Source organism: Ammospiza nelsoni, chromosome 29 (genome assembly GCF_027579445.1).
Source record: "Ammospiza nelsoni isolate bAmmNel1 chromosome 29, bAmmNel1.pri, whole genome shotgun sequence".
NCBI classification, from domain to species: Eukaryota; Metazoa; Chordata; class Aves; order Passeriformes; family Passerellidae; genus Ammospiza; species Ammospiza nelsoni.
In genome coordinates, this window is record NC_080661.1 from 3338575 (window position 1) to 3362951 (window position 24377).

The 24377-nt window shown below is 50.1% G+C and overlaps 2 pseudogenes; one reads left to right on the forward strand and one right to left on the reverse strand.

The window, feature by feature from the left end:
• The window catches only part of LOC132085215 (zinc finger protein 271-like), a 519877-nt pseudogene that overhangs the window by 248866 nt on the left and 246634 nt on the right, over nt 1-24377 (reverse strand).
• On the forward strand, nt 1066-20200 carry LOC132085179 (cell division cycle protein 20 homolog; annotated as a pseudogene).

Genomic DNA, 24377 nt, shown 5'->3' on the forward strand with positions numbered 1-24377 from the left:
GCCGGGGGTGAAGCTGCAGTAGCCTAGAGGGACAGAACTTCCTAGCACAGGAATGCTGGAATTACCTGGTGCCACCTGTAGGGCACAGAGTGAACATTTGGGCTTTAAAGTTCAGGCAATCACTGGTTTGTGAGAATAATGAAATCGGAGGTGATCAGTTGAGTAGTGGATATTTGAGCAGGAAGATTTGAGGTGATCTCTAGGGGAAAAAATTACTTTTGAGGCAAAGTATGAGTAATTTCTAGAGGTCACATAGAGATAATGTTGTGACAAAACCTGAGGTAAATGTTAGGGGAAAGACAGAAAATGTGCTGTCTTTCTAGGGGTAAAATCTCAGGTTCTCTGACTTTCCACTGTTATAAATAAGAAGCTTGACTAGGCCAATATTCAAGCAGCAATCAAATTATTAATTATTTTGGTAAAGTATGCACAATACAGCGCTGGGTACAGTGGGGGAAGTTTTCCCTCCAGCTGCACACCGATAGTTGTGGCTTACAGGTATTTATAGGGGTACTCATAAGCTTTCTCAGCAGTTTCCATTCCAAATTTTTACTCATCAGCATTTTCTCTTCCCAATTTTTACATCACAATTCTATACTCTATTGTGATTTAGTTTTTCTTAGGATGCATCCTACACAAGGAGTACCCCAGGTGGTGGAGGGTCCAACTTCTGACCAAAGAAAGAAGTCTCCCAGCCAGTGGGGTCCAGATTCCAGACATGGCTTTACCTTTTGATTGTGTTATGTTTGCCCAATTATCCCATCATTAAAAAAACCCCAAACAATATTAAAAGTAGTAACAATTTTAATTGAATAATTAAAATGAAAAATATAAAATTGGATACAATATAATTCGATTAAAATAAGGGATAATATGGTTCCAATAATAGCGCATAAGCAAGAGATACCGTGGGGTACGGAGTGCAGGGTTCAACGACCCTTGCCACTTCACATACAAGCTTGCCAAGTGAAAATCACCCCTTATATGCCATATGTCAATGCCATCTCCTCCTATTTTCGGTTCGTCCCTTTTCTGTCTCCGCCTTTATTACCACCTTTACCACGCATGCGCCACCACTCGGTTTGGTGGTCACACAAGTCTTTGGGGGTCGTCACTGATGAAGGCCCTGTAGTCTTCTTTGTTGTCCTTTTATTCACCTTTGGGCTACACATGCGCACCAAGCCAGTACAATGTAAGCCAAGACTAACATATCACTGCATCGACATATCAAAGCAATAAGTCCCTTATAATAAGCATTTTCTTGGACCCAACCAGGTTCTTGGTCATTTTTAGCAACTGTATCTTCAGCTTCTTTCCTGTAGTCCTTGAGAACATCTGCTGGAAAAAGGGGGGTGGAGCCCCTCCTCTCCCTCTCCTCTTTGGCATTACTATTTTTAACTTATTTTATTATTTCCAGATATTAGTTACTGTATCAATATTGATTACTGTTTCAATTTTTATCAGCACGAATCATACCTATTTACCACAATTGCAAGGACTATAAATCTCATAACAGTGATGTGCAGCTTCCCTTGGTCGAAATTATTAGTCCTTGAGTTGATGTTCATATTCCTTTCTCAAGCTGCTTTTCACTGTCTGGTCCAGGCGTGAGATAAGCATGTTTCCTTTTTATACATTCTAAAGCTATAGTTTCAAAGATCCGTACTACAAGCGATATTGTAAAATTATACTTCAAACGGTTATTATTGCAAAACTCTTTAAGGCTTAGCTACAAACAGAAAGTTCCTGTCAAAAAGCAACATCCTCAAAGCTTTAATTCAAAGGCTCCTGAATCAACTTAAGACTTATAAAAGTTAATTGCGAACAAAGGATAGGTTCAAAGGCCTTTTTCCAAGCTTTAATTTCCTCAGTTATTATTAGAATTCATCTTTATAAGTGTCCCATGGTCGGTTTCCACACATATCACAATCACAAATACACGCGTTCCCTGTATGTACCTGACACGAAACACAGCTTTGCATTTCACAAAAGGAGAGAAAGGAGAGCAATTTAGAAAGATGCATCATCAATTGCCTAAAGTGTTTATCATCTTGCAGTTCTGCACTTCCTGGGGGGCCTGATTTTACACCAAGGACCTGGGGAACAATTCCCAGACACTGGGAAAATCTGAGGTCGTCCATCCCCTCAGAGATGAGGTCTCCAAATTTGCCCCGAAAGTAAATCCAGCTTTTATAGGCCAAAAAGAGCAAGTCCAAGTGTCCTGATGATATTTTCAGCCCAGAAATCCCTGCAGCTGATGGCACACTTCACAATCAGCAGGGGACACAGCTAGACCAAAGCCCAGACCTCTGCTGGGAGGCTTTCTCCTCAAATACCCTTCAAACAAACCTCCATGCAAGTCACTTGGGAAAGTTTCTTCCAATGTTCCATTTCTGGCACATAACTACACAGGGTAAAGTGAAAGATTCTAAAGCAGCCGCTCTGGAATCAAAGAGGCAGCACTAAGAGTCCTTGTCATCTCTTTGGAGCTAAATCACACTTTGGGGGATTTGAAGGAGTTTGGAACAAGCTAGAGAGCGGACCTTGGAATTTTTTAGATGATGCCATTGCTTTTTCTTCTCTTCTACATAGACAGAAAGGGTGAGTTTGGCCCACATCTCCCCCACATGGCTTACAGGGCCGCAAGACTTGTAGTTGCAAGAGCTTTGAAGGATTTCTTGGGCAAGAAGACACAGCCAACAAGGATATTTGTGGTTTGGACCCAATCTCCAATATTTTGTCTTATGGACTCATGCTCTCGGGGTCTCTAGCTGGTCAGAGTGACCCCAAGATAAGTTAGAAAGTCTCTTTTCCCAGCCCAGCGGTCGCAGAAGGAGTCAGAGCTCTTCATTTCTTGGTCTCCAGGTTGTTTATTGTATCTTATCTATAAAATTCTTTCTCCTGTCCAGCCGAAGTCTGCTCAGCAAGACAGTCTAAGACACTCTGCCTCCCCCGGGGCGGTGTTATCTTTTTATACTAAAAACAACTACGTGTACAATATTTGCAGTAACTTTCCAGTACCTATCATCTACGTTAGACAGTCAGCTTCTACTCTAAACCAGCCTAAAAGTGCCAGCATCAGAAGATGGAGGCCAAGAAGAAGACGGAAAAAGGCTGGACATGCCCAGACTCCTCCATCTTCCCCCCTGAAGCCCCATTCTAAAACGCCCAAAAATGTATTTTTCCACTCTGTGATAAATTCACTATCAGTCTGCTTAAACTTTTGTGGCTTGTCATTCTTCCTACAAGGTTGGTAATTGTTTTTTCCAAGGGCTAAATCGAAGGCCAGGGATCTTGGGCTCTGTGCCAAGGCCTCTGAGCCCTCGGACAGGGTCTCAAGTCCTGCAGGGCAGCCAGAGGAATTTCCTGGGTTCCCACATCCTGCTACAGTGTAAGCCTCCTTAGCCAATCATGCTATGACACACAAACCTACAGCACTGCATCCTAAACTTCTTGTTTACCATTGTAACTGATTTGATTTTTTCTGGATCCTGAACTCTAAAACTCTAAACTTTCCTCCACTTCAACTTTCCTCCCCGTGTCTCTGCTATAAACAAGAAATCTGCATTTTCGCTTCTAGCACCTAAGTTTTGAAGCCCTTTCCAAGGTCTCCAATCAAATCGTGTGTTTAATTCTAAGCTTTGCTGACAAGACCAAAGGTCTGAGATTTCCCTGCATTTGGGTTTCCAACAACACCGATGCTGTTAGTTGCAGAGTGCCCAGGATCCGTCTTGCAATTCAGCTCTGGCAGGAACAGGGCGCGCAGCTGCCGGGGGGCTGCTTGTGGCCTCTGACAGCCCATTGCCCAGGGCTTGCCAGCACCCCAGGCCCTCAGGCTCTGCCCCATCCCGGCCAAGCTGCCCGGCAGCAGCGCCGCAGCCCCACAGCAGCTCCAGAGCAGCCCCATCCAGAGGCACCTGGGAGCCCTCAGCAAGGCAGCCAGCAGCACTCGGGCAGGAGGACACGGCTGGCGCTTCCTGCCTGGCACAGGGCTTGTGGCCATCTCCAGGCACCGCTCTGGCAGGGATCCCCGCAGCTCTGGCCCCTGCCCAGCTGCTCTGTGGGCAACACAAAGGCTTCAGCAGAACCACCAAAGGCCAAGGGGCTTCTGGCCAATTCCCCTTGCCCACTGCACGCCTGGGCAGCTGGCTGAGCACAAGCACCTTTTCCCCTCGTCCCCTATGCCCTGCAGACCCTAGTCAGCAAAGAAATCTCCTTAGAGTCTGTATATTATAACACATTCTATATTTTTCTTATTTATCTCTTGTGGGATCTCAGCACCTCAGGACTGATGTGCAGAGTGACCGAGACCACCCTTGGGGGGCTCGGAGGTCCTGGAATGTTGCCAGAAGTGTCTGGTGGCTGGACTTTGATCCTACACGGGAGACGACACCTGTATGAGGATGGGAGGATTTCACTGGGGTAAATGGTGAAGGGATAAGTTAATTTGAGTATGAAACACAGGGTTTAAGATTTCTGTACAGGGGGGTCTAAAGAAGTAAGATGGAGGAATTGGGGCGTGTCCTGTCCTTCTTCTTCTTCTTCTTGGCCTCCATCTTCTGTGGTGATGTTGGCACTTTGGGATTGGTTATTACTAAAGGTGTACTGGTCAATAAGGGTAAAATGTATTGGGGAAAATAGGTAAATATTGTATACGTAGTTTTGAGTATAAAGATAAGAGACCGCCCCGGGGGCTCTCAGTGTGCTCATGGCTGGCTTGCTGTGCAGACCTCTGTCGGGCCGAAAGAAAATCTTTTAGATAAAAAACTAATAAACACTGAAGACCGAGAAAAAACCTGAAGCCTCTTCTCGTCCTTTGGAGCGCGGGCTGCCCAAGACCACCCCGGGCCTTTCCAGGTCATTAAAACAGCCAAGAAACCAACAATTTCTATTATAACACATTCTATATTTATGTATACAAAGGATAAGAAATGCAACGAAAAGGAAAAAAATCCTAAAGAAAAGGAAAATCCCTGCCGGCTCAGGTTGCCCCAGCAAAGAGAGCCTCCCCGATCAGCTCTCTACAGAGCTCCAGCAGTGCAGCCAGCTGAGCCGCGAAAGACAAGGCTGAGTCATTGTTATGGATAAGAAGCTTGACTAGGCCAATATTCAAGCAGCAATCAATTTATTGTTTAATATGGCAAAGTATGAGCAATACAGCGCTGGGTACAGTGGGGTAAGTTTTCCCTCCAACTGCACACCGATAATTGATGGTTATAGGTATTTATAGGGGTACTCATCAGTTTTTTTCAGCAGTTTCTATTTCCAATCTTTTACTCATCAGCAATTCTTATTCGAAATTATTACATCACAATTCTATACACTATTGTGATTTTAATTTCTCAGGATGTATCTCAAAGGAGTATCCCCAGATGGTGACGGTCCAGTTTCCAAAAGAAGAAAGATGAATCCCATCTGGTGGGGTCCAGCTCCCCAGATGTGGGTCTACCTTTTAATTGCAGAGACTCTAAATCTCATAACAGTGATGTCCAGCTTCCCTTTGGTTGAAACTATAAATCCTTGAGGTGATGTTCATTTTCCTTGCTCAAGCTCTTTTTCTCTGCTTCAATAAGGCATGAGATAAGCATATTTCCTTTATATATATTCAAAGCCATAGTTTCAAGGATACAAGTAATATTCTAAAATTATCCTTCAAAAGGTTACTATTGCAGAGCTTTTTATGGATTAAATGGAAGCAAAAAGCAACATCCTTAACACCTTAATTCCAATGCTCCTAAATCAACCAGGGTTAATTGCAAACAAAAGATAGGTTCAAAGGCCTTTTTCCATGCTTTATTTTCCTCAGTTATTATTAGAATTCACAGCTCTCCCATTGTCGATGTCCACAGATTTCGCATTCGCAAGTACATACTTCGCCTGTTTGTACCTGACACGAAACACAGCTTTGCATCTCACATAACTGAAAGTAAGGGTATTCTTCTTTAATTTCATGCAACTATATTTAGTGATATTAGTGGTTTGAGCATTGCTGTACATCCTCCCAACTAGAAATTATCTGGTTCCCCCATGTGGACTCAGGAGAATGTAACAGCTCCATCTTTTCAGGGAGGAGGCAGCACTAGGACCACAGTGATTGTTTCACACAGTAGACCGGAGCACACAGTTTGCTCCAGCTCGGAGCATGGGCTCATCCCAGCCTAAGAACTCCTGAAGGCTAAATGATTAAAAATAGGATTACCACAGGATCTATGATGGCTATCATGAGATAATCATCACACATCTGGATTTTTAAGACACAGAGCATAGTCTGGTGCTTTCCAGTCCCTGGTGACATGACCTAATAGCAACAAGCGCCTGGAGCTGCGCTAGTGCAGCACTCTGTGCTGGGGGAAGGAGGCACTGCTGGGCTGGGAGAACACACAATTGGCAGCCCATGGCTGTGATTTACACAAAGCTGTTTGTGTCTTGTAAATAGATTTCTTTTCCTTCAGTGGTAGGGAGCCAGGAGATGCATTGGTCAGCAGCAGAACAGAGAACATCCTCGTGCAGCTCCAGGAGCAGGGGAAGGACAAGCCTTCCAGCACAGGGCACTCACATGGCTTTTGAAATGAAGAGCTGCAGCAAATGTGGAAGGGTAAATAAGGCCAGGAAATCTTTTGCTGTATGAATGAACTCCCTGCTATTTATGATGCAGAGTTTCCAGGGATGTTGCTTTGGAGCTGGGCTCCTGCTGGGCAAATGATTCTTCCCAAACTGAGGTGGGTGCCATGTTATCATTCCCTGGCTCTACCTGTCCCTATCTGGCTGCTCCTCAAAGCTCTGGCTTCAGCCCAATCTTCTGCCTTCTGAGTAGCAAGGTTTAAATGGTCCTTATCATTCAAATGACTTGACTTCAAAATGAAATTATTTGATTATTTTAACAACTGATTAAATCAGCTCCCTCTGATCTAACGGTGTTGGTGTCTGGGAACAATGCAGCCAGGACTGAGATGCTCAGTACAGGCTGCAAAACCTGCTGGAAATGCACGACAGTATTTAGGTTGTTTATGACATTCACCTCCCATTTCCTCATGCTGTTCCTGCACCTGTACTGGGTGGGCGAGGCTGTGCATGCCCTTTGAGCTGAGATGAACTTTTGGGGTCAGCTGCCTAATGGCCAGGAGGTGCCAAACTGTTTGGGTCACTGGTGTCCTCTGCCTGCCCTGCAATTCATAGCCACCATTTCTCTCATCTCTTATTTCTTCTCCCTGGTACCTCTGTCACTACTTCAGCTTCTCGAACCTTTTTTTCTGTTTCTCCTCCCCTCTGGAAGTTGCCGGATCTACTCTTCTCTTCTCTTCCCAAGGAAGTGATGTAGGCTCATTTTCCTTCTCCAGTCTTCACACCTGGTTTGTTCCTTCCATGTGCTGGAAGATGCATTGGCACATGGATGTGGAGAAAACATCAGAGAGTGAACCAAGTCATGTACACCAAGAGAGATTAGATTATGTTATCACTGGGTTGTTTAGAATCATGGAATCAGAGAATCCTTAAAGTTGGGAAAGACCTTCACAAAAATCAATTCCAACCATCAAGCACCACCATCACTATGTTCACCACTAAACCACATCCCAAGTCCCGCATCAATATGTCTTTTGAGCTCTTCCGGGGATGGTGATTCTACCAGTGCCCCAGGCAACCTGTTCCAATGCTTTACAACCTTTTCCAAGAAGAAATGTTCCCTAATTTCCAATATAAACCTCTCTTGGTGCAAGTTGAGACCTTTTCCTTTTGTCCTGTCCCTGTTCCCATGGGAGCAGAGCCCCATTTCGCTTCACCCTCCTGTCAGGGACTTGTGGAAAGCCACGAGGCTCCCCCTGAGCCTCCTAGCCTCCTTTTCTCCAGGCTGAAACCTGGAGAAACTCAAACTCACAGTTTGAGTTGATTCAGAGGAACCAACAAATCTGTTTTAGGTACTGTTAAATGATGCTGGCTGCTCTTAGTAGTAAAAACCAGAAAACAAAGGAGATATGCCCAGCAGCTCAGTGTGGTGAGTTGTGCTAGGAAAGAGCCCACTCCAGACTACAATGGCACAAGCATCAGCACCAGATTCTGCCTGGGATAACCTCTGTGAATTCCTCCCTCAACTTATGCAGCTGAAATAATAACTGATCCACATGAACCAAATCTTGACAGTGGGTACATTTTTTCCCTACTGTTTCCAAACAAAAATCAAACATAAACAGTGAGAAATTATTTCATCTCTACTAATGAGTGGCAGCATGAGAACTCAGCAATATGTTAAGAGAAAATCACCCTGGTACACTGAATTACACTTTTCCTGGAGTGAAGCAAGAACCCCTGTGATTGAAAAACTCCCTTTCCACACTCAGAGATTGTTTTTACAAAGTATTAAAAAAAAAGTATAATGTTCCAAAATTCAGCCAGGAAAGCAGCTGTAATAATTCTTCCCTAATGCCTCTGAAATTAAGCTACACTTAGCCTGACTTTTGTCAATTTGGAGTGTATGTATACGCAATATTGCTAACATATCCCTGCAGTAGATGTGTGCAGTGTGTGCTGCAGTGCCCAGCTGCTGGCTCTGTCAGCCCAGAAACTGCTGCTCCATCCCCACGGGCTGCAGGCCCCCATGGGCAGGGCAGGGGTGTGGGGGCTGCTCCCCTGAACGGCCTCCCCTTCACATCCCTGCCAGAGCCATGGGCAACTGCCTGTGGCCCCCGAGCGCGCTCAGGAACTGACCACTGCTGCTGGAGGTCTGGGTGCTGAGCCCCTGAGTCATCTCTCACTCAGACATGGTCACAAACAAAGGAGGAACAGGGCCTCAGTGGCCCGAAGAGCTGCCCACAGAACCAGGAGGACCTGGACGAGTGGGATTGCAGAAGTGGCGTGGGGAGAACATCCAGGCAGGCTGCCAGGGGCTGAGGCTGGGGCAATGGAAAATCTGCAGTGGGAAGGAAACAACACAGCATCTGGGATTTTGAAACACAGCTAGAGTTTTCCTGTGCATTCTGACTATGAGTCACCAATGGTAGGCTGTGAAATTCCTAATACCTGTCTGGCCCTTGGGGCTGAGCTGTGGGATAAAGCTCTGGGAGGAGACCTGGGAGAGATCCTAGAGTGAGCCAGGGTCCCCCATGTCAGAGCAGAGCCCGGAACAGAGGGAAGGGATCCATGGCAGCCTCGCTCCCCCTCTGCCCTTTCCCCAAAATTGGCCAAAATACATCCTGAAGCACATTGTGAGAGAACTGCTCAAAGGGAAGGGTGAGAGCATTTCCCTCAGCCTTGTCCTGGGACTCAGCAGCACAGGGCTCTGGCTGCACGTCTGGACACGCCGTGCCCGGAACAGCGGGAAGGGATCCATGGCAGCCTCACTGCCCTGCTGCTGCTTCCATGCCCTGCAGGGCTGTTTCCCAGCCTGGCCTGGCTGCAGCTTCTCCCCAGCCTCTGCAGTAAGGCATTGGGCATCAGCTGCCACACAGCCCCAACTCACCAGGGATCCCCTGCATTTTCCCAGTCCCCAGTAACATCCTGAGGTGTGGCTGCTTGGAGGAGGCAGGGCCATAGCCAGCCCCAATGGTTAGGGGGGATCAGGATTTTCCTGATCCTTACCCATGTCTTGGACAAGTATTGCGTCCTGAAGAAGCCACCTCCTGGATGTGCAGTGATTCCATCTGATCCAGCTGTGCCTCCTCCTTTCTCAAGGGATGGACAGAGAGGCTCTATCAAAGGTGGCATTTCCTGCAGGAAGGGAGGCGATGCCAGGCACAGTCACACAAGGTAATTGCTGTGCCTCTGGGCCTGAGCCCTGCGGAGGCTTGAGCTGCCCTCTCTGCTGCTTGGCACTGCGGGCACAGCCCAGACAAGATGGGCACAGCCCAGAGGAATTATCCCAAGCAGGCTCAGGGCACTCGGGTACTGAGCTGTCCTGCTGGGCTCCCTCCGTGGGAGACACGTCCCGAAACCTGGGAGCGGCTGCACGGGGTGCCCATGGTGGGAAAAGGGCAGAGGGGGAGAGCAAGGCTCCAGTGTGTCCTGAGAGGGCCTGGCTATGTGCCCGTGGGCTGTGGGAGCTGTTCCATGGGCAGGTGGGCAAGCAGGAGGGAGGGATGGAGGTTGGGAGTGACAGCTGTGGCACTGCCGATTTCCCCAAGCATTTAGTGAGGGTTTCCTGTGTGGGAGGGAGAGAGCCCCAGGGCCCTGGCCTGCTCCAGCTGCCCCTCCAGGCATGTTGCACAGGACCTGCAAAGAGTGTGCAGAGTGACCAGGAGGCACAGGCTCCCACAGCCTTACCCCACCCCTTTGCAGTGCCCAATTCCCCAAGGGAGAAGGGGATACCAGCACACCATGGAAATGGTTCTGTAGGATCTGTGCTCCCTTCTCGACTGGGATCATGACTTGGATTAGTTGGAAATGCTGGTGAAAGGTACTTTGAAGACCTTGCCAGATGTTGGAGGCATGTTTTGAATGTACCTTTCCTGATAGAATAATCCGTGGCAGTGTGGCAAGAGCTTACTCATGAGCCAGTTCCCTTAAGTTCCTCTGAAGGTTGATCAGTTCTGGAAACCTTACCCTGCTCCCTTCTGGAGCCCTGAGCGATCCTCAGGATTGCTGTCAGTGGGAGGAAGGGGCATTTAGCTGTCCATCCTCCTCCTGTGTGCAATGGCACTGTGTCCTTCTGTGTGCTCTGTGCAGCCACAGAGAAGAGCAGAGAGGGAAGGGGCTGGGCCCAGGGCTGTGCCTGGGGGCTGAGCCTTTCTCAGCTCCTTTGCTGCCCCCAGGGAGCCTGAGCTGCTTCTGCTGCCACTGCCAAGCCCTGGCCCTGCCTGGGGCTGGGTTTGGAGGTGCTGGCAGCTCCAGGGAGTCCTTTCTGCCCCAACAACCCTGCAAGGTGCTCCTTCAATCCCAGTGTGGGGCCACTGCAGGCACGTGGTCCCCCTGGCCCTGCTCCTGAGTGGAAGGCAGAGACAAGGGAATGCCTTGGAGGGCACCAATCACCCAGGTGCCCTCACTGCCACTCGGGCCTGAAGGAGAATCTTCAGCAGTGCCATTGGAGCTGTTGTGTCCTGCCTTTCTTTGCAGCTGAGCCTGTTGGTCAAGGTGATCTGGCTTCCCAGCCCACATTCAGGATTGAGCCTCTGGGAGATGGTGAGGGTACGTCAAGGCCTTTCCCCTGGGAGAGCTGCCAGCTCAGAGCCCAAAGCTTGGCCAGGGGGGCATCGCTGCAGGTGCCAGGACACAGCCATGGCCGTGTGTGCCCACGCCCTGCACGATCCACTCACAACTTCTGCTCAGTACTGGCAGCTGTTTGGAGGAAGGTGGGCCATGGCCCAGCAGAAAAAGCCTAGATGATTTGTTGATTTTGCCAGATTTTGCATAAGCATGACGTCCTGAACATGCCATCAAAGTAATGGAGAACAGTTCCATCTTTTAAGGTGTACTTTTTGTTTCTCAAGTGATAGGCCAAAAGTCAGGACAGAAGGAGGTGTTTCCCCAACGAAGCAGAGGCCGACTGGGAGCCCCTGCTGCAGGAAGGAAGGCCAAGCCAAACACAGGCACGGGTACAGGCTCAGAAGGTAATTTCTGTGCCGGGCTCAGCAGGGCTCAGCCCTTGGCAGGGCTGGGTGGCTGCAGCTCTTCCACTGGGGCCTGCCCTTGCACGGCCCAGCAGCAGCCAAAGCTGGAGGCACCTCTGGAGGCCTTGAGGCCTCTGGAGCTCGTTCACAGCCCCGGGGAAAGTGGACTCGTGCACCAACGTCCCTCCCGCTGCAGCTGCTCCGGAGCTGGCCCTGAGTGCCCAGAGGCCCAAGTCACAGGAGCAGCCCCGAGCGGGAGCCCTGCCGCGAGCCCAGGGCCAGAGCCAGCCTTGGCTCCCGACTGGGCAGGGGCTGCACTGGGTCCTGACAGGGCCTGACACTGCACCCTGGGGCGGGGGGAGCTGTCACGGGGCAGGGAGGGCCAGGGATGGCAGTGGCTGCTCAGGGATGGCTTTGGCCCATGTCCCTCCAAGCAGCCACTGCCCAAGAAGCTGCGCTGCCCCCGGGCTCTCCTCCTGGCCTGCTGGGCTTTGTTGGGTGGCACAGCCTGTGCCAAGGGGCGGCAAGGTGCCTGCAGGCCCCAGCTCTGGGGGATACGGAGAACGTCCTGCCCGCATCCACCGTGCTGCCAGCTCAGCAGTGCAGCACAGCATGGGCTGACGCTCCCCATTGCTCCCACAGGTGCAGCTGGAACCACAGCACATGTTCCTGATGCCCAGAAGGGCCTTGGAAAGGGTTTCTGTCAGGGAACAGGCTTCTGGCTAGAGTTACTGGCAGGCCTGCTTCTCTTGGAGCTGATCTTCATCTTATGCTGTGTCCGAATATGGACTTGCTGGAAGAGAAAAGGGTGAGTGTTTAGTTCACCTTTCCCTCAAACAGCTTCTTTTGAAATTGTACTTCAGACAGAAAACATTGCCAGTGAGGCTGCAGTGTAGGTGTGGCCAGTCCATGATTGTTTAAAGAACTCTGCTGAGGGTTCTTCTGCTGCCCAGAGCTTTCACTGGCCTCCTAACTGCCGTGCCTTGTCCTGGGGGGCACTCTGGGGCTGCAGCCAGTGCTGGCTCCCACTGAGGCTGCCTGGCCAAGAGCACCCCCAGGGGCACAGGGCAGAGGAAAGCACTGTGGGGAGGAGCAAGAGCAGGGACAAGATTGCCCTTGAAAGGCAGAGGCACTCTGGGGCCCACTCCTGGCCAGGGAGCCTGCCCAGAGCCGTGCCCTGCTGGCCGGGGCCTTGAGGGACAGCTGTGCAGCTGGGCCAAGCTGTGCCAGCAGCTCCAGCCGTGCTGGGGAGCCTTGCCAGCTCTGGGCCCGGCTGTGCATGAGGGTCCCTGTGTGCCACTGGCAGCTGGGGCCTCAGCCACCTCCTCTTTCCACAGTTCCACCTCTGGAGAAGAGTTGTAAGACAGTGGCTGCACCTCACACCCAAACAGCAGGAGCAGCTCCTCCAGCAGTTAGAAGGGCCTGCGCAGCCCTGTCAAGAGTTCTGAGAAGAAGACTGCAGAACAGCCATCGACAAGGAAATCTCCTATTCTCCTGGAGATCCCACTGCCACCTCCTCTCCTCATGTATATCCCCAAGCTACTTTCATTTCTTTTTTGATCCTCCTCTGTCCCGTCCCGACTACTTCTATAGACCCCAGGAGCAGCCCAGCACCATCCAGCCTCTCCTGAGCCCAACATGTCCCTTCCTCTGCCCCTGAGCCCTCTGGCCCTGCCATCTAAACAACACTGAAGTTAACCCTGCTCTCTGCCAGGCCAGGTGATGGCCCTTTCTTTTGTTGCACTAAAGGGAAGGTGCCGTCACCCCAGTGTTTGGGTGGCAGCAGCAGCAAAGCCCAGCTGGCAGCAGCACTGGCTGTGCTCCATGGCCAGGAGCAGCCATGGATGCCCATAGTGTGGGCAGGCAGGAGCCAGGCAGGGGCTTCTGTGACCAGCGGCGGGGTCCCCAGGGCTGGGGGAGCCCAGGGGGCAGGCAGCAGCATGGGGCTCCTGAGAAAAAGCAACCCCATTTTCTTAATTTTTCACTTTTAAATATTAGAAATTTGTAGAAATATTTCAAAATCGTTTTCTGTAGAGAGACACCTCCAAATATTTCTTCCCAATTCCTATAGTAGTTAAAGATTTTTCTAAGTAGCTTTAGAATCCAAAAAAATGACCTCATTTTGTCTTCATTTTTCATTTTTAGAAATATTTAGAAATACCTCTTGTAGAGAGAAATCCCCATATGTTTCATTCCTTTTTCCACAACACATCTGTATTTTTGAAACTGGTTTTAGAGTTCTGGAAAATATTTTCCCCTCATACAATAAAAAATAAAATTGCATTTGAGAGGTAATCCTTATTCAAGAAAGAAGTAAGACCCCTTCAGCCAGCCAGCCTGCTGCAGAGGCTCTTTTCCTGCAGTAGCTTTGTACCTAGTCACAACCAACATACATAAAACCTTTTCCCAGATATTTCCTGGGATTTTTGACAAGCTCATGTCTTAGTTTTCTCAGACAAACTTTGAGCACAGTGGGAATCTCTTCAACTTACCATCTTTGTTTGCTTCTGGTGGAACTCCCTCAGTTCTAGAGCAGGGCCTTCTCTCAGCTTCCTGCTGCCCCGGGGCTCTCCTCCCGGCCTGCTGGGCTTTGTTGGGTGGCACAGCCTGTGCCAAGGGGCGGCAAGGTGCCTGCAGGCCCCAGCTCTGGGGGAAAGGAGAACGTCCTGCCCGCATCCACCGTGCTGCCAGCTCAACAGTGCAGCACAGCATGGGCTGACGCTCCCCATTGCTCCCACAGGTGCAGCTGGAACCACAGCACATGTTCCTGATGCCCAGAAGGGCCTTGGAAAGGGTTTCTGTCAGGGAACAGGCTGCTGGCCTGCTTGTTTTGGAGCTTATCTTCATCTTATGCTCTGTCCGAATTTGGGCTTACTTGAAGAGAAGACAGTGAGTGTTTAGTTCACCTTTCCCTCAAACAGCTTCTTTTGAAATTGTACTTCAGACAGAAAACATTGCCAGTGAGGCTGCAGTGTAGGTGTGGCCAGTCCATGATTGTCCAAAGAACTCTGCTGAGGGTTCTGCTGCTGCCCAGAGCTTTCATTGGCCTTCTAATTGCTGGGCCTTGTCCTGGGGGCCCGCTGGGGCTGCAGCCAGTGCTGGCTCCCACAGAGGCTGCCTGGCCAAGAGCAGCCCCTGGGGCACAGGGCAGAGACAAAGCACAGTGGGGAAGAGAAAGAGCAGGGACAAGATTGGCCTTGAAAGGCAGGGGAAGGGAGAATGTCGCTTATCGGAGGGAGCCCCAAAGAGCGGCTGGAAGAGGTGCCAGATGATCAAGGACCCCCGAGGAGCGGAGGGAGGGCGTATCGGCTGATGGGGTGTCCCGAGGAGCGGCTGGGGAGAGTGGGGGTGTGCGTTGGCGGGGAGGAGCGGCCGGAGCGCTTGCACGGTCCGGTGGTGGGGAGGCCGGCGGGGCTGTCGGAGTAGGCTCAGCCCGGCCGGTGGGCACGGCCAACGCCGCCCGCAGGACCACGGTGCAGGTCCTGTTGGAGGCGGGCCTGCACGGGCTGCTGAAGCTGGACACGCTGATCCCGAACGCGCTGCCTGCGCGATGACAGTGCAAGGCCAAGGAGAGATGCCCCGGGCCCAGCCCCGTCGGCGTGTCGCCCGTGAAGCCGGCCAATCGCTCCCACAGCTCCAGCAAGATGCCATCCAAGATACCCAGTGAGCGCCGGCCACCAGCGGCAGAGGTTGAGTGGGGGGGCCTCACCCAGGCTGCTTGTCCGTAGCCACGGGGCTCTGGGCTCCCTGCCACGCTGCCCTACCGGCTGCTGCTCAGGCAGGAGGAGGTGGGCTGTGCTCCTGAGAGCCACCCACCTCCTTGTCAGCATGAGGGGCAGAGCTCTGAGCACTGGGGCTGGCGAGCTGCTGTTCGCCCAGCTGAGCCTTGCTGGCACAGCTGTATGCTAGGACGAGTGTGGGCAGGACTGTCAGCTGACAGCTTTACATCCTGTGAGCGTTTCTGTATCTTCCCCTTATCTCTGGACTCTGGAATTGTTGCACAAAACCCAAGTGCACACAGTCCCTAACCAACTTGGTGGCAGGGAGGAAAATATAAGTTAGTTGTGACTCTGTGGCATGAGACCTCAGAGTCCTACTTGTCTGGTGGGTGTGATGTGGAAGAGTGTTGGGTTTACTCCCGTGAAAGCTCTAATACAGGCTGTTAAATAGCTGTAAGACAATATTTTCATATGTGAATGCAGGTAAATCTTGATCCAAAATTCAAAGCACCCCCAAAAAGGCTGGGGGGGATCGCTACATTCCCAACCGCAGCGCTATGCAGATGGAGATGGCAAATTTCCTCCTAAGCAAAAAGAATGACCCTGCTGAGGATTCCCCTACCAAGAAGGTGAGCATTTTGCTAACTTACAATTACTTCAACAACCGCTACTCCTTCCTGCCCCTTTACAGAGCAGTGAACAATAGGTTCTATCAAGTGGGCACACGGGACTGACAAGTCCCAGCCATCACTACTTGCAGCTCTGGGCTTCAGGAGCCTAGGATGAGACTGAAGCTGTAGAGACTGCCATGCACTCTAAGCCTATGCTGCTTCTGGAAGCAAAATTTAGCTTTTGATTAATGAGGTGTTAAAATGTAGCAGGCAACAAAAACACAAAGCTGTAAGCCTATGCAAAGTGAAACTACTGGTGGTAGCTATTCTAGGACAATGTCTCCACCAGGAACACTTCTGGAATGTTTTACACTGTGTTCTGAAATCTGTTTATGAAGCATTTGGTCGCTTTGTGGCTGTGGCTTTTCCCACTGGCAATAACACTGAATTTGCCATTGTGTGAAAATGTGAGCAGGACAATATATGAAAGTCTGAGGAAAAATTTCTTTGACCTGCCTCTGTGTGAGTGACCCTTGCAGCACAGGCAAACACCTTCAGATTCTAAGAGAAGGGGACTTAGGTGTCTGTTTAAATTGCAGTGTGGGAATTGTTTTCAATGCATTGCACTGAGGGTGATTTGTCTCTGTAGGAGCAACAGAAAGCCTGGGCAGTGCATCTGAATGGTTTTGATGTAGAAGAGGCAAAGATCCTCCACCTCAGTGGAAAACTAGAGAATGCTTCAGAAGGTATGACACAGAGTCTGTGTGAGCTGAATCAGCAGGAGAGATAGGTCAGGGGAACAGCAACACAGAGACTCTGTGTGTGGTCACAGGAGAAATCAGCTAGTTTCTGAGAGCTGTACAGGCTGGAGTCTCCTTTCTTAAGGTTCCTGAGGTCGAGGGAGGGCATAACAGTTACAGTGAATTTATTTAAGAGAGTTGCTATGACTGCCAGTTGGTCACCTGTTACAGGGCTTGCAAGGGGCTTCAGGGTGAAGAGAGAGACGAGAATCTTGACCTCATGTTCAGAAGGCTTGATTTATTATTTTATGATATATATTACATTGTTACTATACTAAATGAAATAGAAGGAAAGTTCTCAGAAGCTAGCTAAGCTAAGAATAGAAAAAGAATGAATAAACAAAGGGCTGTGTCTCAGCAGAGGGTGAGACCCAGCTCTGCCATGAGTGGTCAGTAAATCCAAACATCCACCCGAGACCAATCACACATCCACCTGTTGCATTCCCCAGCAGCAGATAACCATTGTTTACCTTTTGTTGCTGAGGCCACAGCTTCTCAGAAGGGGGGGAAATCCTAAAGAAAGGATTTTTATGAAAAGATGTCAGTGAACTTTCACCTATACTGCAGGTTCCAAACCTTCATGAAGTCTGTAAGAGCATCAAACTCTCTGCTGTGCATTTTCTAGCTTAAACTGCAACTAAATATAATGGGATTCAAAAACCCAAGTGTTTGTCAAATTTGTTTCCATGAATGAGGAAATTGTAGCTCACCCCTGTTCAGCAGTTCATACTGCCAGTGATTTTAGTGCACTGCAGGCTTGTGAGTGTTTCTCTTAGGACTTTATTTTCACTCCAAGGGATTCCTAGTTGGGTGAGCAGCACTCAGCTGGGAGGAAACTAACTCAGGTTAACAAACCTGTTCCCCTGCACACAGGCTGTCAGAATAACCTGAAGGTCCTCTACAGTCAGAAAATGGCACCTGGATCCAGCAGGAAGAATAGCAGAAATATTCCCTCAAAGCCAGAACGGGTCTTGGATGCACCAGAGATGTTCAACGACTACTGTAAGTAGGCTGCAGGGTTGAGTGCTGGGCATCCAGAACATTCTGCACTGGATTGCTGTTCCTAGGACAGTGTAACTGGGCTGTCTGTATTATTTGGTGTACCCAGGCTAGCACAGACCCCTTCTGGAGTGTCCCTGTGTGGCCTTAGTGGGACAGTGGTCTAGGGCACAGTGTAGATGCCTTGGAGCAGGGTACCTGGCCCCAGCAGCTGGGCATAGTGACACTCAGAAGGCTGCCCCTCACCTGTACGTGTGTGTGTGCACATGTGCACCCACACCTGCTGCAGCAGCACGGGTGAAGGGCAGGGCTCTCTAGCCATCATGGTGTGACCTGCATTGCTCTTTCAAATTGTAGATCTGAATCTCATAGACTGGAGCTCCCAGAACTTCCTGGCAGTGGCTCTGGATGACACTGTTTATCTGTGGAATCATGCTACTAAGGAGATTATCCCCCTGCTGCAGACGGAGCATCCAGATGTTTACATTTCCTCTGCGTCATGGATTAAAGATGGAGACTACCTTGCTGTTGGCACAAGTAGTGCTGAGGTTCAGGTGAATGCAGGAGTAAAACTAGAGACGTTTTCAAGGGATTGACAGAACTGTGGGGCCTGGGGACAAAACCTTGGTTGGCAGAGGAAGGATGCCATGCACCTGACTTGTCTTCCCTGGTGTGGGGTGGAACTGCCTAGTGTGCAAGGCAGGGTTTGGTTTGGGGGTTTTCTGACAAGCAGCGTTACCTTCTGTTCTATAGTCATGAGATACACATTTTCTCTGTTCCCTTACTGAGAAATCTGAATGCCAGATCCTGTGCAGTGAGGTTCCTAGGGCATAGAAACAGGATTGGGTTTCTTCTGAAGAACTTTTTGATTTGCCTCTCCAGCTATGGGACGTTGAGCAGCAGAAACGTCTCCAAACCATGACCAGCCATTGTGCCCCTGTGGGAACCCTCAGCTGGAACAGCTACATCCTCTCCAGGTAAAGCAGTGGGTCAAGGGCAATTTCCAGTTGTTGCAAACTCCTATCCCTCAATCTATGTGTGGCATGGGTTAGGGATGGCAGAGAGAAGTTTGTCCTGGCTTGGGATTCTTACTCAGCCTTATCTGTTGAGGCTGTGAGGAGAAGGCCTCTTTCCTGTATTGCAATTTGTGCTGAAGTTGTAAAGAGCTTGTGTGGGTGTTTCACTCACACCAACAGACCTGTTTTGCTGGTAACACTGGTTGAAACCCGGTGGCAGGTATAGCAGTCTTGCAACAACAAAAATGGATTTGGGTGAAAATGTGCAGCTGGACCCTGCAAGCCTTCTCTTCTCTCTGCAGTGGTGCACGGACTGGGCACATCCATCACCACGATGTCCGAGTGGCTGAGCATCACGTGGCCACCCTTGCTGGCCACACACACGAGGTGTGCGGGCTCAAATGGTCTCTAGATGGCTGCTACCTGGCCAGTGGTGGAAACGACAATCTGGCAAACGTCTGGCCATGCACCCAAGGTGGGGGTGGAGACTTTGCTCCTGTACAGACCTTCACTCAGCACCAGGGTTCTGTCAAGGTGAGCACAGAGCTGCCACGGGCGGATATGTGAGTGCAAGGCAGGCATGCAGCACTGGCTGGGTGCAGGTTGCCTCTTGTGTGTTTTAAAATGAACTCTCCTCTCTCAGGCTGCGGCGTGGTGCCCACGGCAGATGAATGTTCTAGCCACTGGAGGTGGCACTAGAGACAGACATATCTGCATCTGGAACGTGTGTTCTGGCGCCCGCCCCAGTGCTGTTGATACCCGTTCCCAGGTGAGAGATGAACATCAGCTTGGAGACAAACACCTTCTGGCAGCACACCTACACAGAGCTGCTGGCTCCTCAGGCCCAGAGGCACAGGGAAGGAGGGGGACCATGCTCACCTCCGAGTGGTGAGCATCAGCACAAGGACCCTGTCTCACCTGTGTTACTGCCTCTTTGCAGGTGACTTCTATCCTATGGTCCACAAACTACAAGGAGCTCATTTCAGGCCATGGCTTTGCACAGAATCAGCTGGTTATATGGAAGTATCCAAGAACGAACAAGGTTGCAGAGCTGCAAGGTAGGTGGACAGGGACTGGGTGGGGGGGGGTGTTAGAGGTTGGAGCCTGCAGCATCACTGATACAGGCCAGTATCTGGGGCCATGCTGCTAGGAGTAAAGCATGCCCACGGGGCTGTGGAAGAGATACCATTGATCCAAGTGTATGCTTGGGGTCTGAAATCATGCTGCCACAGCCACTGGGGAGACAGCTATGCAAGCTGGCAGGGCTCATGGGAGCATACAGGGGTAAATGTGCCTGTGCTGATCAGCTCAGCCCTGATTGCACATTCCTTCTCCTCCTCAGGTCATACTGATAGAATCTTGAACCTGACCATGAGCCCTGATGGTACATCAGTGGCCTAAGCAGCTGCTGATAAAACAGTGCAGGTCTGGCGCTGTTTTGAGGTGGATCCCATAAAGAAGAAGGAGAAAGAGAAGGCAAACAGTGCCAAAAGCGGTATTCTTCACCAGAGCATCCGCTGAGAGCACGGGATTGTTGTGGGGAGGGGGATATTTGGTTTTACACACTGTACAGTATTTTAAATTTTAATGAACTGCTTAACTTGACTTTTTCTAAATGGAGTCTGATGGAAGAAAAAGCCATGGCTCCTAAACCCAAGTCCTTCTCCCTGAGGCTGGGGATCTGGGCAAGGAGTGGAGACCTAGCTCTTAAGGGCCAGTTTACAGGCCCCTGAGCTTAGCACAGCCTAGCAGAAGGATGCTGTGCAAGGGCTGTACTTCTGTTTCTGTCCCAGCTAAGATAGATATGTCACCTGCCCCATCTAGATGCTGACTACAAGCACAGCAGCTCCACCACAGACTCAACTGAAAGCACAGCATGGCTATGGCCTCAGTTTGTGTTGTCCTGGCCTGTCTCACAAGCCCAGGGACATCTTCCTATGGCTCTGCAGGCAGATCTCAGTTTGTCTTGTTAGCTACAGGCAGCCATCACTGCCTGCCTACGGTGCTGGAGTAGAATACCTGTTGAAAAAAAAAAGAAAGGAGAGAAATATAGAGCAACAGCTGTAATCACCCCAAAGGCTGGAAAAGGGCTGGCTCTGGCATAAAGCCTGCTGCAAAACAAAAGGTTGGCTTACACTGCCACAGCCAGCCTGGATGTCATGCAAAAGCCACACAAAGCACCACCAACCCTGTGCTCAGCCTTCAGTCATGTATTCTTCCAACAACTCTGATCTCCCTTCCCTTCCTGCTGACAGGAGGCCCTGGTGCCTCACTGAGGCTTCATGCAGGGGAGCAAGCACCAGGGCTCAGCTGACATTTATTGGAGCTTGACTCCCCTACACTTGTAAAAATGTCTTTTTTCCAGGCTGAACTGTGCTGGAGCAAGTTGCAGGAAATATATTTGAGTCCTCACCTGACCAACAACCAGCTCAGCCATGCTGCTTTGCACAGTGGAGCTGCAGTGTCTGAGGCTGTGGGGCTGCACCAGACCCATCAAGCCTGTCCTTCAGCTGCACCAGCATTGCCGGGGCTGCTGGGGATGCTGCACAGCTGATAAGCACCTTGGCCTGTACAAAGCAGCCCCACCAAGCCTGTGCCTCCCATCAGCACTCAGTGATTAGCTGAGGATGGATTATTAACTGTTTTCACCTTTCCCTCAGCACAGTACCGCACTGTGCCTAGCAGCAGCTCTGCCTCCTGAGCCTTACAGCAGCTGGAACCTTCAAAGTTTCCAACTTGTGCTCTGCCAAGGCCAGTGAGTGTGTAACCACACCCACCAGAGCACCCCCCCCAAACACACATAAAGCTGATATGGGGGGCACAGTCTCAAAAAACAGCCACTGAGCCAGCACCTTCCCAGCAGTGCTGCTGGTGCATCCCCATTTGGCCACTTGGGAAAGATCAGAAGGTCCAAGGGTGGAGTTCTCCCTCAGACACAAATCCTCGGGCCACAGCTGTCTCTAAAGGGGGAGCAGGCAGGAACCCAGATGCAAGGCTGGGCTCTTGCACAGAGCTGTGCTGTTGTTGTAGGAGCCCTGCCCCACAGCCCTGCACCTGGTGCTGGGAGCTAGCACAGACTTGCCCTGTGGGGCCACAGCTGATTAGGCCTTCCCTGGTCCCTGACCTGGAAGGAAAGCTTTATATGCCAAAAAGTTCCTGTCATTTCCTCAGTCCCATATAAGAGCAGCTCAGCTTTCTCACAGACTCTTTCTTTCTCCTTAGCACATGCCCCACACCCAGATGCTGTGTATTACACAGCCCTTAGAGGACCTCTGAGCATTACCAGAGGGTAATGATACTGCAGGGTCTTTGACCCCATGCTGGTCTCTCACAGTCCTGGAGTGAGGAGGAGCAGAGGAAGGAAGTGGGCACTGATCCAGCAGGCCCAGTAAACACAGCCCTGTAAGGTGTGAATTCAGTTCACAGCATGACAGCATATTAATTACCAAGTGCCATGGCCAGCCCATAGAAGAGCACAGCTAACAGTATTATGAATAAGAAGCTTGACTAGGCCAATATACAAGCAGCAATCAATTTATTATTTAATATGGTAAAGTATGAGCAATACAGCCCTGGGTACAGTGGGGGAAGTTTTCCCTCCAACTGCACACCAATAATTGATGGTTACAGGTATTTATAGGGGTACTCATCAGTTTTTTTCAGCAGTTTCTATTTCCAATCTTTTACTCATCAGCAATTTTTGTTTGAAATTATTACATCACAATTCTATACACTATTGTGATTTTAATTTCTCGGGACGTATCTCAAAGGAGAATCCTCAGATGGTGACGGTCCAGTTTCCAAAAGAAGAAAGACGAATCCCATCTGGTGGGGTCCAGATCCCCAAATGTGTGTCCAGCTTTTAATTGCAGAGACTCTAAATCTCATAACAGTGATGTCCATCTTCCCTTTGGTCGAAACCATAAACCCTTGAGGTGATGTTCATCTTTCTTTCTCAAGCTGTTTTTCTCTGCTTCAATAAGGTGTAAGACAAGCATATTTCCTTTATATATATTCCAAAGCTACAGCTTCAAGGATACAAGTAATATTCTAAAATTATACTTCAAAAGGTTATTATTGCAGAGCTTTTTATGGATTAAATGCAAACAAAAAGCAACATTTTTAACACCTTAATTCCAATGCTCCTAAATCAACTAGGGTTAATTGCAAACAAAAGATAGGTTCACAGGCCTTTTTCCATGCTTTATTTTCCTCGGTTATTATTAGAATTCACAGCTCTCCCATTGTCGGGGTCCACACATTTCACATTCACAAATACACACATCGCCTGTTTGTGCCTGACACGAAACACAGCTTTGCATCTCACAGCCAAGAAAATGCAATCCTTGCTCTTCTGACACAGCTCTCTCTGTTCATGATGTGGGACAGCGAGTGCTGATGATGTGCAGGAGCTGATGCAAGGGAGAGAGACGAGGATGCAGCAGGCACAGTGCCAAGCTAAGAGAGGGATGATCTCTGGCAGTGGCACTGAAGGAGAAGAGTTTAAACGCAGCACAGAAAATGGCTCTTTGTTTCACCTCTTATTTCAGGGCTGCTAAGAATGTAGCCTGGAGCAAGCTAGGAACACCAGAGCCTGGAGCCCTTTCCAGGCAGGGCTGCATCAGACACAAACCAGCAGGGGACTGAGGAGTCCCTGGGGTGGCAGTGAGCAACCTCGGGCTATGCTCACTGCTGCTGGCATTTTCTATTGAACCACCTCCAAGGACTTCTGTTGTTCTCTGTATTTCTAAGGGTTTCCTCCTTTGGTTTTTTTTGGTTGTCTCCAGCACCTTTTTTTCTCCAAATTTTCCTACCCTGTCAGCAGCAGCCCCTGTCCAGAACTGGCTCCAAAATATCAGCAAAGCAGGTAGGAACAACAATGGGTAGAATCCTGCAGCTCAGGAATTCCTATGCCAGAGTCCTGCCTGTGCCTTTTGTCAGGACCTCCTTCTCTGTGCAAAAACTAGCGACTAGTGGAGTTTTTTACCAAAGAGCTGCTGAGAAGCAAATGTTGTGCTAGGTTTCTCATGAGTATATCCGTAAAGTTCATTGGTGGCAAACAGAAAGTAAGGCCAGGGTAGCAGAGCAGCTGGGAGCTGGTCACTCCCTGCAAAGGGCTGGTGTAGGATGTGGGAACACCACGTTCCAGGAGGGGCGAGCAGGGTCAATGTGCTCAAGGTGCTGCCAATGAGGTTTGGGTCACTTAGAGAGTAGTCAGGAGTGGTGAGCACTGTAAGATCCAGCTGCAGTCCCCATCCATGTCCCTTTCAGTGCTGGCTTTAGGGTGTCTGCAGCCTGGATCCAGAGCGCCCTGGGGGGCTCCTGAGGCTGCCTTTGCACTCAGGGTGAGGATGCCCAGGAGCCCCTGAGGCTGCAGTGGGGACCAGGGCTGGGGCTTGTGGCCTGGCAGGTGTGGCTCTGGGGGCTGTGACATGCCAGGGCATGGGTCACTGTCAATGCCCTCCGCAGCCCTGGCTAGCTCTGTGATGCTCCAGGGACAATGGCAAGAGTGGGAACTGGCTAGGTTACAGTTTTGCCTGAGCCAGAACCTCTAGGCCAAATGCCCAGCAGGAGAAACCCCTGGAGGACCGAGTGAAGCAAGTAGAGGAGGCTCTTCTGCGGTGTAAAGGGCAGCAAATTCATCAGGAGAGACCTGGGAAGGTTCTGTGGGGAAGAATTCCCAAAGGGAACAGATGTT